This window comes from Oryctolagus cuniculus, chromosome 2 (assembly GCF_051225735.1).
Source record: "Oryctolagus cuniculus isolate XC-2025 breed Fujian yellow rabbit chromosome 2, ASM5122573v1, whole genome shotgun sequence".
Taxonomy (NCBI): Eukaryota; Metazoa; Chordata; class Mammalia; order Lagomorpha; family Leporidae; genus Oryctolagus; species Oryctolagus cuniculus.
Window position 1 is genome coordinate 131,488,149 of NC_142868.1, and position 16,213 is coordinate 131,504,361.

A 16,213-nucleotide genomic window follows, 5' to 3' on the forward strand; every position below is an offset into this window, starting at 1 on the left:
AGCTACCATGTAAATACATTGCTGCTAATTTAGCAAAGTTGTGTCTGCCAGTCATTATCCCAACATAATCACACGTTCAGGGAAGTTCTGAAAAGATGAAACAGGGCAGGCTTCTCATAGCTCAAGGGATTTCAAACAATCTCTGGAAATCTGAGTACTGCCCTAACATATACATCAAAGCCTTTCTCGACTCCAAAGGTAAAGTATTTCTGGTATCAAAATGTATGATATGAACACAATGAATATTCATGGTAACAACTAGAAGTTTGAAAATGATGTATGAAAGGAATGTGAAACAATTTGACTGCTTCTCTCATTTTTTTTCTGAAGCAATTGCCAAAATTTCTATAACAGCATTGAAAGAGAAGTAAAACCTGTTATCAAGTTCATTATAGCTCTCACTGGCTTTTGGATTTGTTTCTTGGAGGCAAAAATCTTGGATAGATTTATTTGTCACTACGCAATTAGAATCATATGCCATAGATGTCCATTCCTACATGTAGCAATGCTTAATCTTATACATACCACCTTCATCAAAAAATCCATGAAGCCACTTCTTAGCGTGCACATCCCAAAAATAAACTTCCCCATGGCCTGAAGAGGTGTGTATTTTCTCATTATCCAGAGAGAATGTGGATGCTTCAATCTTTGCATAAATTTCCATAATACCAGTTAGTTGTTGTTCTTTGTTCTTTGTTTCACAGCAAATGAAAATATCCAGAAACACCATTTGTAAGCAAAAGGGACCCACCTGGAGAGACTTCAAAGCTCCTTACCATTTTCTCTTTCAAACATCTCACTTGATGTAGCAGAAATAATTAATTATCCAACTTGCATATTATAAAGCACTTGTGGCTAAAACTCCATGTCCATTAAAGCTGAAACTTCCATTAAATTTTGGAAACTCCTCCAAACAGATGTTCCAAATTTTAGGATCTGTTTGATCAACCTGACCTTGTGACACAGCATTATGCAACCCAGCGACCTTTGCAACCTATGCAAAAGGATGAAACTGCACAGAGATTTCAGGATGTTCATCATCAGTACGTGATCATTTCTTCAAGATTCCTCTAGGAAGAGAAGTGGATGTGATATTAAATTCCCAGTTCTGTATAACAAATCATCTTTATCATATTCACTTTCATCATCTGAAGATCTTTTTAGCTTATTAGTCTCTGCCCAGGAAATACTCCTCCAATGGCATGCCAGAATTCTTCAAGGCTCTTTCGAAGCTTGTCTTCTGAAAGCTTACTTTCACTTGCATTTTTCATCCTGTCTTTCTGAAACTGACTGTTCATTATATCAACAGTTTCTTCATTCCCATCTTATTAATCCATTCAAAATTTATTTGGGGGCGGGGTAGAAAATTATCTTCTGCTTCATTCTGCACCTCTGAGTTACCTGAGTCTTTATGTATTTGAACCTGCAGATCTTGAAGACTGGGCAGCTGAGTATGATTATTGTCCTATCTGCTGCCGAAGAACAGCTTCTCCAGGCACCAGCTTGGCTGGTTTTTTCTCTTGGAAAAGTAGTTCTGCCACTGCTTCTCCACTGATTGTAACAGTAGTGGCTGTTGGTCAAGCCCAGCCCATGGTTTCCTCTGGGAAGGAAGAGGAACTTTGCCAGATGCCTGTAAGTGCCCTGTGATTCTCCAACATGGACTTGTTTGTTCTTCAAGTCAGACTTGGCTCCACATTCTCAAGGATTTCAAGGGGTTCCTCCTCTCAGGCAGCATCTTGGGCTTGAGAAGAAATGCAGGTGTGTGTATGGAATTCCATTATGCATGTGCCCGAGCTATGCTTTCTTTACGAGACTGGTAAGGATTTTTTAAGAATTACTCTTATTCTATCTGTCATGCTGATCTCTAATTAGTGAACTTTGATGTTACTAATGTAATTGTTTGGGGGCCACCATGAACCATCCAATATAATATTGTGAACTGGTTGTATAAATGTTTGCATTTTGACTGCTACCCCAATTGACCCTGACAGTTCCCCTATCTCCCCCCACTCTAGTCTCTCTACTTCTTGCAACACAATATTTTAATAGGGCGAAATGGTAATTCTATAATATATATATATAATTATATATATAACATATATATATATAATTTCTTTATGTGTTCACGTCAAAGAAACAGATGTATTACTTTAAATACAAAGCTAGAAGTGATTAGATTTGGCGATGAAAGCCAAGATCGCAGAAAGTAAGACTTGTTGTGCCAAACTCTTAGCCAGGTTGTAAATGCAAAGGAAGAACCCTTGAAAGAAATTAAAGTGCCACTGCAGTGAATGCATGAATAATAAGAAAGCAAAACAGTGTTACTGCTGATAAAGGACAAAGTCTAGATAGAAGATCAAGTCAGCTACAACATTCCCTGAAGCTAATGCCTAATATGGACAAAGAATCTAACTCTTTTCAATTCTATGAAGGCTACTGAGAGAAGGAAGGAAGCTGGAGAAGAAATTGCTGAAACTAGCAGATTGACTGATTCTGCTTAAGGGGGAAAATACATCATTCCTGTAACATAAAATTGCAAGGTGAAGCAGAAAGTGCTCATGTAGGAGCTCCAACAATTATCCAGAAGATTTGGCTAAGATCATTGATGAAAAGGGCTGTACAAAAACAAACGGAAAAAAAAAAACAGCTTTTAATGTTGATGAAATAGCCTTATATTAGAAGAAGGTGCCATCTAGGACTTCCATAGCTAGAGAGGAGAAGTCAATACTTGGCTTCAAGCCTTTTAAACATTGAATGACCTCTTATTTGGCGCTAAATGCAGCTGCTAACTTTAAATCCAAATGAATGTTGGGTTATCATTGAACAAACCTTAGGGTGCTTAAGAACTATTCTGTACCAACTATGTCTATGTTCTGTAAATGAAACATTAAAGACTAGACAACAGAACAGCTTTCACAACATGAGTTATTAAATATTTTAAACTCACTGTTGAGACTAACTGTTCAGAGAAAAATATGTCTTGCAAAGGATTATTGTTAATTGACAAAGCAGTTTGTTACCCAAGAGCTATTACAGAGATTTACAAAAAAATTTCATGTCTGCTAACACAACATCCATTCTGCAGCCTGCAGATCAAGGAGAAATAGCAACCTCTAAACCTTATTAAGAAATGCATTTTATCAGGCTATAACTGCTATAGATAGTGATTCCCCCAATGGATATGAGAAAAATAAATTGAAAATCCTCAACATAGGATTCACTATTCTAGATACCATTAAGAACATTCATGATTCATGGGAGCAAGTGAAAATATGAATGATAACAGTAGTTTGGAAGAGTGTGATTCCAATCCCAAAAACAACTTTGAGAAGTTTGTAACGTTACTGTAGGAAGTCACTGCTGATGTCAAAGAAACAGCAAAAAAAAAAAAAAAAAAATAGCAGCAGCAGCAGCAAAGCCTAAAGATGTGACTAAACTTCTCTCAACATAATACTTTCATAGATGAGGACTTACATCTTAGGGATGAACAAATAAAGTGGTTTCTTGAGATACAGTATATAGATAAAATATATATTCACACTGTGAACATTGTTCAAATGACAACAAAGTATATATGAAATGCATTGTTTGTATTCCTTAAATAAAATAAAAAAATAAAATTAAACACACGCAAAGAATATTATCTAAAGTTGATTAATAAAGCAGCAAAAGGATTTGGGAGGATTGACTCAATTTTTGAAAGTATTTCTACTGAAGGTAAGATGTTCTCAGCCAGCACTGTATGCTCCAGAGACATATGTTGCTAAACGAAGAGCTAATGTATGCAGCAAACTTCACTGATGTTTTGAGACGTCATCACAGCCACTCCAACCTTCAGCAGCTCCCACACTGACTGGTGAGCAGCCATCAATATCAAGGTAAGACTCTCCACTAGCAAAAAGGGTCATGACTCACTTAAGGCTCAGATAATTAGCAATTGAGCATTATAATTAAGGTAGAGAGATGGATAAAACAACATGCTATTGGACACTTAATGGACTATGGTCTAAACATAAGCTATGTACATTGGGAAAACAAGAAGTTCCTATAACTCATTTTATTGCACAGTTCATTTTATTGTTGTGTCTGGAACTAACCCACAATATCTCCAAGGTGTGTCTACACAAATCTGTACATCTCACAAACAGTACTCGTATATACACCATAACACTTTTCCACTGTTCTTAAATTTATTTCTAATAAAATTCACAACCTATATGTTTTCCTTGCCTTCTCAGGATGCTCCTTGTCAATAGACAACAATATTCAAAATGAACCCATCAAAGATTTAAAGGTTGGAAGGACAAGGTTCACTGGCCAACAAAGTGATAAAATATAGGTATGGTTGCCTGGCAGGAAAATTATGTTAAACTAGATGTCCCTTTGTACCATTTAATAAGCTGATGTTGCCATAACTACCTAAGTATGTGTGCCATATCTAGAAGGTACATGTGCTATCCTGTAGTAACTGTTAATTTGGCTTAAATACCTCAGTATTTTTATTTTTATTTATTTTTTATTTATTTATTTATTTTTTTGACAGGTAGAGTGGACAATGAGAGAGAGACAGAGAGAAAGGTCTTCCTTTTACCGTTGGTTCACCCTCCAATGGCCTCTGCAGCCGGCATGCTGTGGCCGGCGCACTGTGGCTGGCGCACCACGCTGATCCGAAGCCAAGAGCCAGGTGCCTTTCCTGGTCTCCCATGCGGGTACAGGGCCCAAGCACTTGGGCCAAACTCCACTGCACTCCCTGGCCACAGCAGAGAGCTGGACTGGAAGAAGAGCAACCGGGACAGAACCGGTGCCCCAACCAGGCCTAGAACCAGGGGTGCCGGCACTGCAGGCGGAGGATTAGTCTATTGAGCCATGGCGCCAGCCTAAATACCTCAGTATTAACAACACTGCTGCAGTCAATGCCAGAGATAAGAACCTTTTGTTTCAAATGTGGTGACAAGCCAATCTAAGCCTTATATGGAAGACAGAAAACGATGCTGTGAAATTTCTGTCATATTTTTACTGATTAGCAGCGATTCATGCTTAGTAGGTCCCTTAGAGGAAAGGAGAAGAAAATTTTGTATGTCAGAAATGCTTTTCATACACACTAAAGAGCTGTAAATTCATCTGAAAAAACACAACACATTATGCGTTTTATTCATAGTGTAAGAGTATTGATAGTAATATACTAAAATCATGATATATTAAATAAAATTTCAAACCCCAGGCAACATATTTAAAAGCTAAACTTTTATAATTCAGCAATTGAAATATTTTATAAAGATAAAAGGATAATGAATTTCAAAACCTACTGCTTTCAAAGATATGTCTCTATATTAGATAGTTGCTTGTTTGAACCATCACATCAAAAATACAATTCCTGAGACTGTGGAGAAATGTGTTGAAAACAATACTGAAATCTTTAAGGAAAGAGTCCACACTAAAATCCTACTTTTAACTTCACAAAATTTTTTATGCTGAAGGGAAACAGGTTTTTCTTCAACATGGTACTTTTATAAATATTCAGAGTGTCTTTGGTCTCCTCTAATGCTGTAATTAATGAAAACAGTTGATTCCTACTCATAGTGAGATCTAGGCTTTTGTTTTTGTTTTTGCTTTTTCCCTAAAGCTTCTTTGGTGAGACCGTCTGACTGGAAGCCTTACCTCCTCAAGAACTCTCCGAGGCTTATCCTATTCTCCTACAGTCACATTTCCTCTCTATTCTTTTTGTGCCTTTTCCAAATCTCTGTTTAGACCTAGGATAGTATAACATTAAGATTATCCCTGAGTAGAAGGGAGAAAGGAGATCTTTTCCAGTTCCTTTAGGATATCTCTGCAGAACTACCAGGGATTTTTATTATGATTATTCCCTTTGTTTAGGGGAAAGTACTGAGGCCATTATTTCACTAATTTTTCTTTTGTAGATGAGAACCTTGTGCTATTTGTCATTTTGACAATTTTTGCCTACCTGGACTTTCATAGAGGTGCCAGACACGGTTGTCTTATTTTCATGCTTATTAAACAGCACTTCACTGTGTACAAGAACCAGAATCTTTCCTTTTGACAGTATGGACTAAATTTTTCAAGATCCTATCTTGTAGAAGAAAGAATTTTAATAGTTGAATGCCTCTTGATATGGATCTGAAGTAACTACTATCTAATGGTGGATTACTTATTCCAAGAAGAAAAAATGATGATATTATGTAATTTTAAATGTTAAGCAACATTAACATTCATATCATCCTCTTTATTTCAAAACTCACTTGAAGGTGGAAAGTCAGGTCATAGCTCAAAAGTAGCACATGCTAAAGAAATTTTCTGTTCTACAGGATTAATTCATGTTCCATCAGCTGCCACCTCTCATTTATGTATGAAGCCCTAGAAAATGGAAGGTAAGTAAGGTACAATATGTACTTTGGAGAAGTTCACATTTTAACCATGGGATATAACATGTGCACATGCAAGTATTTATAATATGAAGTATATTCCTACAGAAATATAAGGAATTAAAAAAAAGATGACTTCTAGTTGAGAGGTCAAGGAAGAATTTTCAGAGAATTTAGAGCTTCACCTGAGAAGGAGTGTTTCCAAGTGCAACGTAAATGGTTTTCTACTCAAAGTAAAGGGACTGTGTTTCCCCAAGCTGCACCTCTAGGGAACTGGGCATCACTTCTCTCACTGGAAGGTAAGTTGTACAAGGAGAAAGAGAGCAGTAAGAAATAAGAATAAGGAAAAGCATATATGAGAGACACTATGCATCATGCAATGGGGTTTGGACATTAGGCTTTATCTTACATGCAGCTGGGAATACAAATGATTGACAGATCTCTTTACTCCATGCTTTTGCTTTTTACCTAATGTTTTCTAATTTTTTCATGATCAACTATATGAAGATACCTAGAGTTTTATTTCTAGTCAGGTTCTTTCTGAATTTTATATGTATCAGGCATTTCCATATTGATATGATGACTAAATCACAGCTTAAATATTAATAATACTGCATGTATTATTTTTTACTCCCTAGCTTTCTTCTTCTTAGAAATTCCTAATCCATATCAATGACTCTAATAGCAGTCACCTGGAAAGCCACTCCTTTTCATATCCTTTCTTACAGCCAGAAGGCATTTAGGATGTATTAAAACACCAAATTCTTCTTAAGTGTTCCCTTCATTTTGTCTAGAAATCTGAAGTTAGTCCTCTGCTCATTTGTGTCTTTTAAAATGGGTAAATTGTATACAAGGGATTTTTAATAGCATGTATACAATGTTTTGTGAAGTAAATAAGATATTCAATGATACTGTTTATCTAATTTCTGAGGCAGAGAAATTTTCATTGTAAAATGCCAAAGATATGAAGAAAAGATTTATGCATGTCTATCAACACCAATGTCTCAATGAGTTAATTTGTTGAATGAGTTGGAATCATAGGTATAATTTGTTCTGTCAGTTTTGTATACATTGGACCCAGTTACTACAGTGTAACAACAGTGTGAGTAGATGGGAGATGGAAAATGGGTATAATCAACTGAGAAATATTTTCTGGAAAAAGTGTTTGAAAAGCAACAGCTAGTTAATGCAAAGTGTATTTTGATGCAGCTGTGTACAAATTCAAGAGAATAAGAATTACTAATGTTACCAATGTCCAACACATCATGATAATGAAATTAAGTAGAAGGTGGTAACTTTAAATACAGGAGTGAGTGTGTGAAGAAAATGATTTTCTGATTGGAATAAAGTTTACCTTCAGTTAAGTCTTACCTCTGGTACAAATAAGTATTTTTCTCATCTAACATATAGTAATGAAAAATATAACACATTTACTTAAGACAATTGGATGAATTTACATTCAAATATTTATCATATTTCATGGCACATGCTTACATAAATGTAATCCCCTTTCCTTTCTATACTTTGTTAGGAATTTCTGAAACAATATAAATTAAATATAATTCAGTTATACATATTGGAAATATTATCTGAGCTATATTACCAGATATGTAGATGATAGTTTAAAATAACTAAACAGGGATATTTCTCACGAGATGCTAATATAAAGGAAAATAATAGCTATAAAAATAGTTTTGTGGATGCATATATAACTTTATTTTGATAAAAGAATGTTTACTTTTCTTTTTTCTTCTGTAATAAAAGTGGACCAATACAATATTGCTGCAAACATAATAAGGCTGCAAACATAATAAGACCTTCCCATAATATGAATTTACATACATTGAAATTCCAAGTAATATAAATATCAATTATTTTTATAAATTAAGCATAGTTTATAAATTTCTTGATTTAAGCTGATGTTTTATAAAATATGAGACAAATAAGTAAAAAAGTATAATGCATCCCATTTAATATAGACACAATGCAAGGTTATAATGAGAATGATATGTCAGACAGTAGATAAAATGTATATGTATTTAATCTGGCACCATATTACCACATTTTGATCAGCAACAGCTTGCATAAGTGACAGTGGTTCCATGAGATTACAACAACAAAGAAAGTCCCATCAAACAGTGTCATTGTAGCTCTTATAACATCATAGCACAAAGCACTGTGTATCGGTGGTGACACTGGCATAAACAACCTTACTGCATTCAGTTCCAGTCATGTAAAAGAACAGCACAGTTAGGGATAGTACATAATAATTGGATAATAAATGACTGCAACTGGTTTGTGCATATGCTATACTCTTAATGTTAAACATTTTAAATTGTATTCCATCCACTCATAAGAGAGTCAACTATAAAACAGTCTTGAGCAGTTGCTTCCAGAGGATTTCTAAAAGGCATCCTTGTTATGAGAGATGACAGTTCCAAGCATGTCATTGCTCCTAAGACCTTCCAGTAGGAACAAGATGTGGAAGTGGAAGTGATTTTGATGATTATGGCCCTCTTATGCCATGGCTAATGTTTGTGTCTCAATTTTTAATGAAAACAGCTTTGAAAGACAAAATAAAAGAAATATAAATTTTAAAAATAGTAGAAAAACCTAAGAATAAAGTTGTAAAGAAAATAGGTGTACAACCTTCCCTTATGAATCAAAAAAAAAAAAACAAAGAAAGAGAGAGAGATTTACCAGGCCTAACCTGGGAGTGTCACCTTTGGCACACCCTTAACCCTGAGGAACCAAACAGAGCTCTCAGGCCACACATATCTCAAGCCTCTAAGGCTCCATCAAAAGCAGACAGTCCACTTAATACAGTCATAGTATAACAAGAAAAAACACCACAGCGAGGGAAGAAGAATCCACAGAACATTTCCACAATGCCAAGCATCAAACGGAGAAACCGAGGAAACAAGAACAAGGAAGACATTATGACACCCCCAAATGAACAAGACACCCCAAGCCAAGATTATGAAGATGATGAGATGGAAGAAATGCAAGATACCAATTTCAAAAAATTTATGATAAGAACAATTAGAAGTTTTCAAAAACAAATGTTTGAACTACGGAATTCCTTACTGGACAGGATAGAATATCTCCTGCGAGAAAATGAAATCTTAAGGAGGAATCAAAATGAAACACAGAAACTAGTAGAACAGGAAAGTGTGATAGTGAAGAGAAATCAAAATGAAATGAAGAACTCAATAGATCAAATGACAAACACATTAGAGAGCCTTAAAAACAGAGTCAGTGAAACAGAAGAGAGAATATCGGACTTAAAAGACAGAGCACAGGAAAGTATACAGTCAAACCAAAGAAAAGAAGAGGAAATTAGAAATCTAAAAAATATTGTTGGGAATCTACAGGATACTATTAAAAAATCCACCATTCGGTTTCTAGGAGTTCCTGAAGGCATGGAGAGAGAAAAAGGATTAGAAGGCCTTTTTAGCTAGATACTAGCAGAAAATTTCCCAGGTTTGAAGAAGGACAGAGACATCCTACTACAGGAAGCTCATAGAACCCCTAGTAAACATGACCAAAAGAGATCCTCACCACGACAGGTTGTAATCAAACTCACCACAGTGAAACATAAAGAAAAGATTCTAAAATGTGCAAGAGAGACACATCAGATTACTCACAGAGGATCTCCAATTAGACTCACAGCAGACATCTCATCAGAAACTCTACAAGCTAGAAGGGAATGGTGAGACATAGCCCAGGTACAAAGAGAAAAAAAACTGCCAGCCCAGAATATTATATCCTGTGAAGCTCTCATTTGTGAATGAAAGTGAAATAAAGACCTGTCACAGCAAACAGAAATTGAAAGAATTTGTCACCACTCGTCCAGCCCTGCAAAAGATGCTTAAAGATGTGTTACACACAGAAACACAGAAACATGGTCATCAATATGAAAGAAGGTAAATAAAGGAAACCTCACAGCAAAAGAACAGGAATTTCAAAGCAAAAATTAGAAAATATCTTTGGCAAATGGCAGGGCAAAGTTGCTACTTATCAATAGTCACATTGAACATTAATGGCCTGAACTGTCCAGTTAAAAGAAACAGATTGGCTGATTGGGTTAAGGAACAAAACCCATCTATTTGCTGCTTACAAGAAACATATCTTTCCAACAAAGATGCATGCAGACTGAAAGTGAAAGATTGGAAAAAGATATTCCATGCCAACAGAAATGAAAAAAGAAAGGGCGTAGCCATCTTAATATCAGACACCATAAACTTTACCACAAAAACCATTAAGAGAGACAAAGAGGGGCACTATATAATGATTAAGGGATCAATTCAACAGGAAGATATAATGATTATCAATGTATATGCACCTAATTACAAGGCACCGGTTTATTTAAAAGATTTGTTAAGGGACTTAAAGAGAGACTTAGACTCCAATACAATAATACTGGGGGACTTCAATACCCCACACTCAGAAACAGACAGATCAACAGGACAGAAGATCAACAAGGAGACAGTAGATTTAAATGACACTATAGCCCAAATGGATCTAAGAGATATCTACAGAACTTTTCATCCTACATTTGAAGAATTTACATTCTTCTCAGCAGTACATGGAACCTTCTCTAGGATTGACCACATACTAGGCCATAAAGCAAGTCTCAGCAAATTCAAAAGAATTAGAATCATACCATGCAGCTTCTCAGACCATAAAGGAATGAAGTTGGAAATTAGCAACTCAAAAATTCCTAGAGTATATGCAAACACATGGAGATTGAACAACATGCTCCTGAATGAACAATGGGTCATAGAAGAAATCAAAAGAGAAATCAAAAGAGAAATCAAAAATGTTCTGGAAGTAAATGAGGATAACAACACAACATACCAAAACTTATGGGATACAGCAAAAGCAGTGTTAAGAGGAACGTTTATATCAATAGGTGCCTACATCAAGAAATTGGAAAGGCACCAAGATGAGCTTTCAATTCATCTCAAGGATCTAGAAAATCTGCAGCAAACCAGACCCAAATCTAGTAGAAGAGAAATAATTAAAATCAGAGAAGAAATGAACAGGATTGAATCCAAAAAAATTACAAAAAATCAGCCAAACGAGGAGCTGGTTTTTTGAAAAAAAAAAAAAATGAACAGAATTGACACCCCATTGGCCCAACTAACTAAAAAAAGAAAAGACCCAAATCAATAAAATCAGAGATGAAAAAGGAAACATAACAACAGACACCACAGAAATAAAAAGAATCATCAGAAACTACTACAAGGACTTGTATTCCAGAAGACAGGGAAACCTATCAGAAATGGATAGATTCCTGGACACATGCAGTCTACCTAAATTGAACCATGAAGACATAGAAAACCTAAACAGACCCATAACTGAGACAGAAAGTGAAACAGTAATAAAGGCCCTCCCAACAAAGAAAAGCATAGGACCAGATGGATTCACTGCTGAATTCTACCAGACATTTAAAGAAAAACTAACTCCAATTGTTCTCAAACTATTCAGAACAATTGAAAAGGAGGGAATTCTCCCAAATTCTTTCTATGAAGCCAGCATCACCTTAAATCCTAAGCCAGAAAAAGATGCAGCACTGAAAGAGAATTACAGACCAATATCCCTGATGAACATAGATGCAAAAATCCTCAATAAAATTCTGGCCAATAGAATGCAACAACACATCAGAAAGATCACCCACCCAGACCAAGTGGGATTTATCCCTGGTATGCAGGGATGGTTCAATGTGCACAAAACAATCAATGTGATACACCACATTAACAGACTGCAGAAGAAAAACCATATGATTATCTCAATAGATGCAGAGAAAGCATTTGATAGAATACAACACCCTTTCATGATGAAAACTCTAAGCAAACCGGGTATGGGAGGAACATTCCTCAATACAATCAAAGCAATTTATGAAAAACCCACGGCCAGCATCCTATTGAATGGGGAAAAGTTGGAAACATTTTCACTGAGATCTGGTACCAGACAGGATGCCCACTCTCACCACTGCTATTCAATATAGTTCTGGAAGTTTTAGCCAGAGCTATTAGGCAATAAAAAGAAATTAAAGGGATCCAAATTGGGAAGGAGGAACTCAAACTATCTCTCTTTTAGATGATAGGATTCTTTATTTAGGGGACCCAAAGGACTCTACTAAGAGACTATTGGAACTCATAGAAGACTTTGGCAAAGTAGCAGGATATAAAATCAATGCACAAAAATCAACAGCCTTTGTATACACAGGCAATGCCACAGCTGAGAAAGAACTGCTAAGATCAATCCCATTCTCAATAGCTACAAAAACAATTAAATACCTTGGAATAAACTTAACCAAGGACGTTAAAGATCTCTATGATGAAAATTACAAAACCTTAAAGAAAGAAATAGAAGAGTACATCAAAAAAATGGGAAAATCTTCCATGCTCATGGATTGGAAGAATCAATATCATCAAAATGTCCATTCTCCCAAAAGCAATTTATAGATTCAATGCAATACCAATCAAAATACCGAAGACCTTCTTCTCAGATCTGGAAAAAATGATGTAAAATTCATATGGAGACACAGGAGACCTCGAATAGCTAAAGCAATCTTGTACAACAAAAACAAAGCCGGAGGCATCACAATACCAGATTTCAGGACATACTACAGAGCAGTTGTAATCAAAACAGCATGGTACTGGTACAGAAACAGATGGATAGACCAATGGAACAGAATAGAAACACCAGAAATCAACCCAAACATCTACAGCCAACTTATATTTGATCAAGGATCCAAAACCAATTCCTGGAGTAAGGACAGTCTAGTCAATAAATGGTGCTGGGAACATTGGATTTCCATGGCAGAATCATGAATCAAGACCCCTATCTTTCACCTTACACAAAAATTCACTCAACATGGATTAAAGACTTAAATCTATGACCGGACACCATCAAATTATTTGAGAACATTGGAGAACCCCTGCAAGATATAGGTACTGAAAAAGACTTCTTGGAAAAGAACCCAGAAGCACAGGCAGTCCAAGCCAAAATTAACTTTGGGATTGCATCAAATTTAGAAGTTTCTGTACTTCAAAAGGAACAGTCAGGAAAGTGAAGATGCAACCGACAGAATGGGTAAAAATATTTGCAAACTACGCAACAGACAAAGTGTTGATATCCAGAATCTACAAGGAAATCAAGAAACTCCACAATAACAAAACAAACAACCCACTTAAGAGATGCGCCAAGGACCTCAATAGACATTTTTCAAAAGAGGAAATCCAAATGGCCAACAGATACATGAAAAAATGTTCAAGATCACTAGCAATCAGGGAAATACAAGTCAAAACCACAATGAGGTTTCACCTCACCCCAGTGAGAATGGCTCACATTCAGAAATCTACCAACAATAGATACTGGAGAGGATGTGGGGAAAAGGGGACACTAACCCACTGTTGGTGGGAATGCAAACTGCTTAAGCCACTATGGAAGTCAGTCTGGAGATTACTCAGAAACCTGAATGTAACCCTACTGTACAACCCAGCCATCTCACTCCTTGGAATTTTCCCAAAGGAAATTAAATTGGCAAACAAAAAAGCTGTCTGCACCTAATGGTATTGCAGCTCAATTCATAATAGCTAAGACCTGGAACCAACCCAAATGCCCATCAACAGTAGACTGGATAAAGAGTTTATGGGACACACACTCTATAGAATACTATACAGCAGTCAAAAACAATGAAACCCAGTCATTTACAACAAGATGGAGGAATCTGAAAAACATTATGCTGAGTGAATTAAGCCAGTCCCAAAGGGACAAATATCATATGTTCTCTCTGATTGGCAATAATTAACTGAGCACCAAAGGTGAAACCTGTTGAAGTGAAATGGACACTATGAGAAACAGTGACTTAGGCCGGCGCCGCAGCTCACTAGGCTAATCCTCCGCCTTGCGGCGCCACCACACCGGGTTCTAGTCCCGGTCAGGGCCCCGGATTCTGTCCCGGTTGTCCCTCTTCCAGGCCAGCTCTCTGCTGTGGCCAGGGAGTGCAGTGGAGGATGGCCCAAGTACTTGGGCCCTGTACCCCATGGGAGACAAGGATAATTACCTGGCTCCTGCCATCGGATCAGCGCGGTGCGCCGGCCGCAGCGCACCGGCCATGGCAGCCATTGGAGGGTGAACCAACGGCAAAGGAAGACCTTTATCTCTGTCTCTCTCTCTCTCTTACTGTCCACTCTGCCTGTACAAAAAAAAAAAAAAGAGAGAAACAGTGACTTGATCAGCCCTTGTCCTGACTGTTGATGTACAATGTAATTCTTTATCCATTTTAGTATTTTTTTGTTCTAGTACTATTGGTTGAACTCTGTAATTAACACACCATTATTCTTAGGTGTTTAAATTTCAACTGAAAAGTGATCCCTGTTAAATATAAGAGTGGGAATAAAAGAGGGAGGAGATGTACAATTTGGGACTTGCTCAATCAGACTTGCCCCAAATGGTGGAGTTAGAAACATGCCAGGGGATTCCAATACAATCCCAGCAATGTGGCATGTACCAATGCCATCTCACTAGTCCAAGTGGTCAACTTCAGTTCACAATTGATCACACTGATAGGTCTAAGAGTCAAAGGGATCACACAAACAAGACTAGTGTCTGTTAATACTAACTGATAGAATAAAAAAGTGAGAGAATGATCCAACATGGGAAGCAGGATACACAGCAGACTTATAGAATGGCAGATGCCCTAAATAGCACTCTGGCCTCAGAATCAGCCCTTAAGGCATTTGGATATGGCTGAAGAGCCCATGAGATTATTTTAGGCATGGACAGCCAAGACACTCTGGAAAAAAAAAAAAGACCTAAATGAAAGATCTCAGCGAGTGAGATCCCAGTGGAAAGAACGGGGCCATCCAAGAATGAGGTACCTTTCTCTGAAGGGAGGAGAGAAATTTTACTTTGACTATGACCTTGTCTAAAAAAGATCGAAGTCGGTGAACTCACAAGGCTTCCATAGCCTTTGCAACTCATGACTAGAGCCTAGGGAGATTACTGATGCCATAAACAAGAGTGTCAAATTGTTTAGTCAACAACAGGAGTCACTATATAGTTACTTCTCATGTGGGATCTGTCCTTAATGTGTTGTCCAATGTGAAGTAATGCTATAACTAATACTGAAACAGTATTTTACACTTTGTTTTCTGTGTGGGTGCAAACTGATGAAATCTTATTTAATATATACTACATTGATCTTCTGTATATAAAGATAATTGAAAATGAATCTTGAAGTGAATGGAATGGGAGGAGTGGGAGATGAGAGGGATGCGAGTGGGAGGGAAGTTATGGCGGGGGGAGCCATTGTAATCCATAAACTGTACTTTGGAAATTTATATTTACTAAATAAACTTAAAAAAAAGAAAATAGGTGTACAAGATATTTTTGTTTCAGGCTTTTATCATGAGAGTCAGAAAGTTAGAAAAAAGTTCATAAAGCAAAAATGTCAAACTATTAATTCAATACTGAATAAGAAATAATTTAATATATTTAGCACAACCTAAGTGTACAATGTTTAAAAAGTCTACAGTAGTGTACAGAAATGCCCTAGGCCTTCAGATCAACTTCCAGCCCTGGAAGCCGCACTCTGTTTTTTGTTTTTTGTTGTTTTTTTTTTTATTTGAGAGGTAGAGTTACAGACAGTGAGAGGGAGAGACAGAGAGAGAAAGGTCTTCCCTTGGCTGGTTTACTCCCCAAATGGCCGCATCTGCTGGAGCTGTGCTGATCCAAAGCCAGGAGCCAGGTGTTTCTTCTTGGTCTCCCATGCGGGTTCAGGGGCTCAAGCACCTGGGCCATCCTCCACTGCCCTCCCG

At 36.9% G+C, this 16,213-nt stretch overlaps 1 pseudogene; it reads right to left on the reverse strand.

Moving 5' to 3' along the window:
- Positions 1-215: 215 nt before the first annotated feature.
- Positions 216-16,213, reverse strand: part of LOC149128049 (U3 small nucleolar RNA-associated protein 18 homolog) — a 159,548-nt pseudogene continuing 143,550 nt past the window's right edge.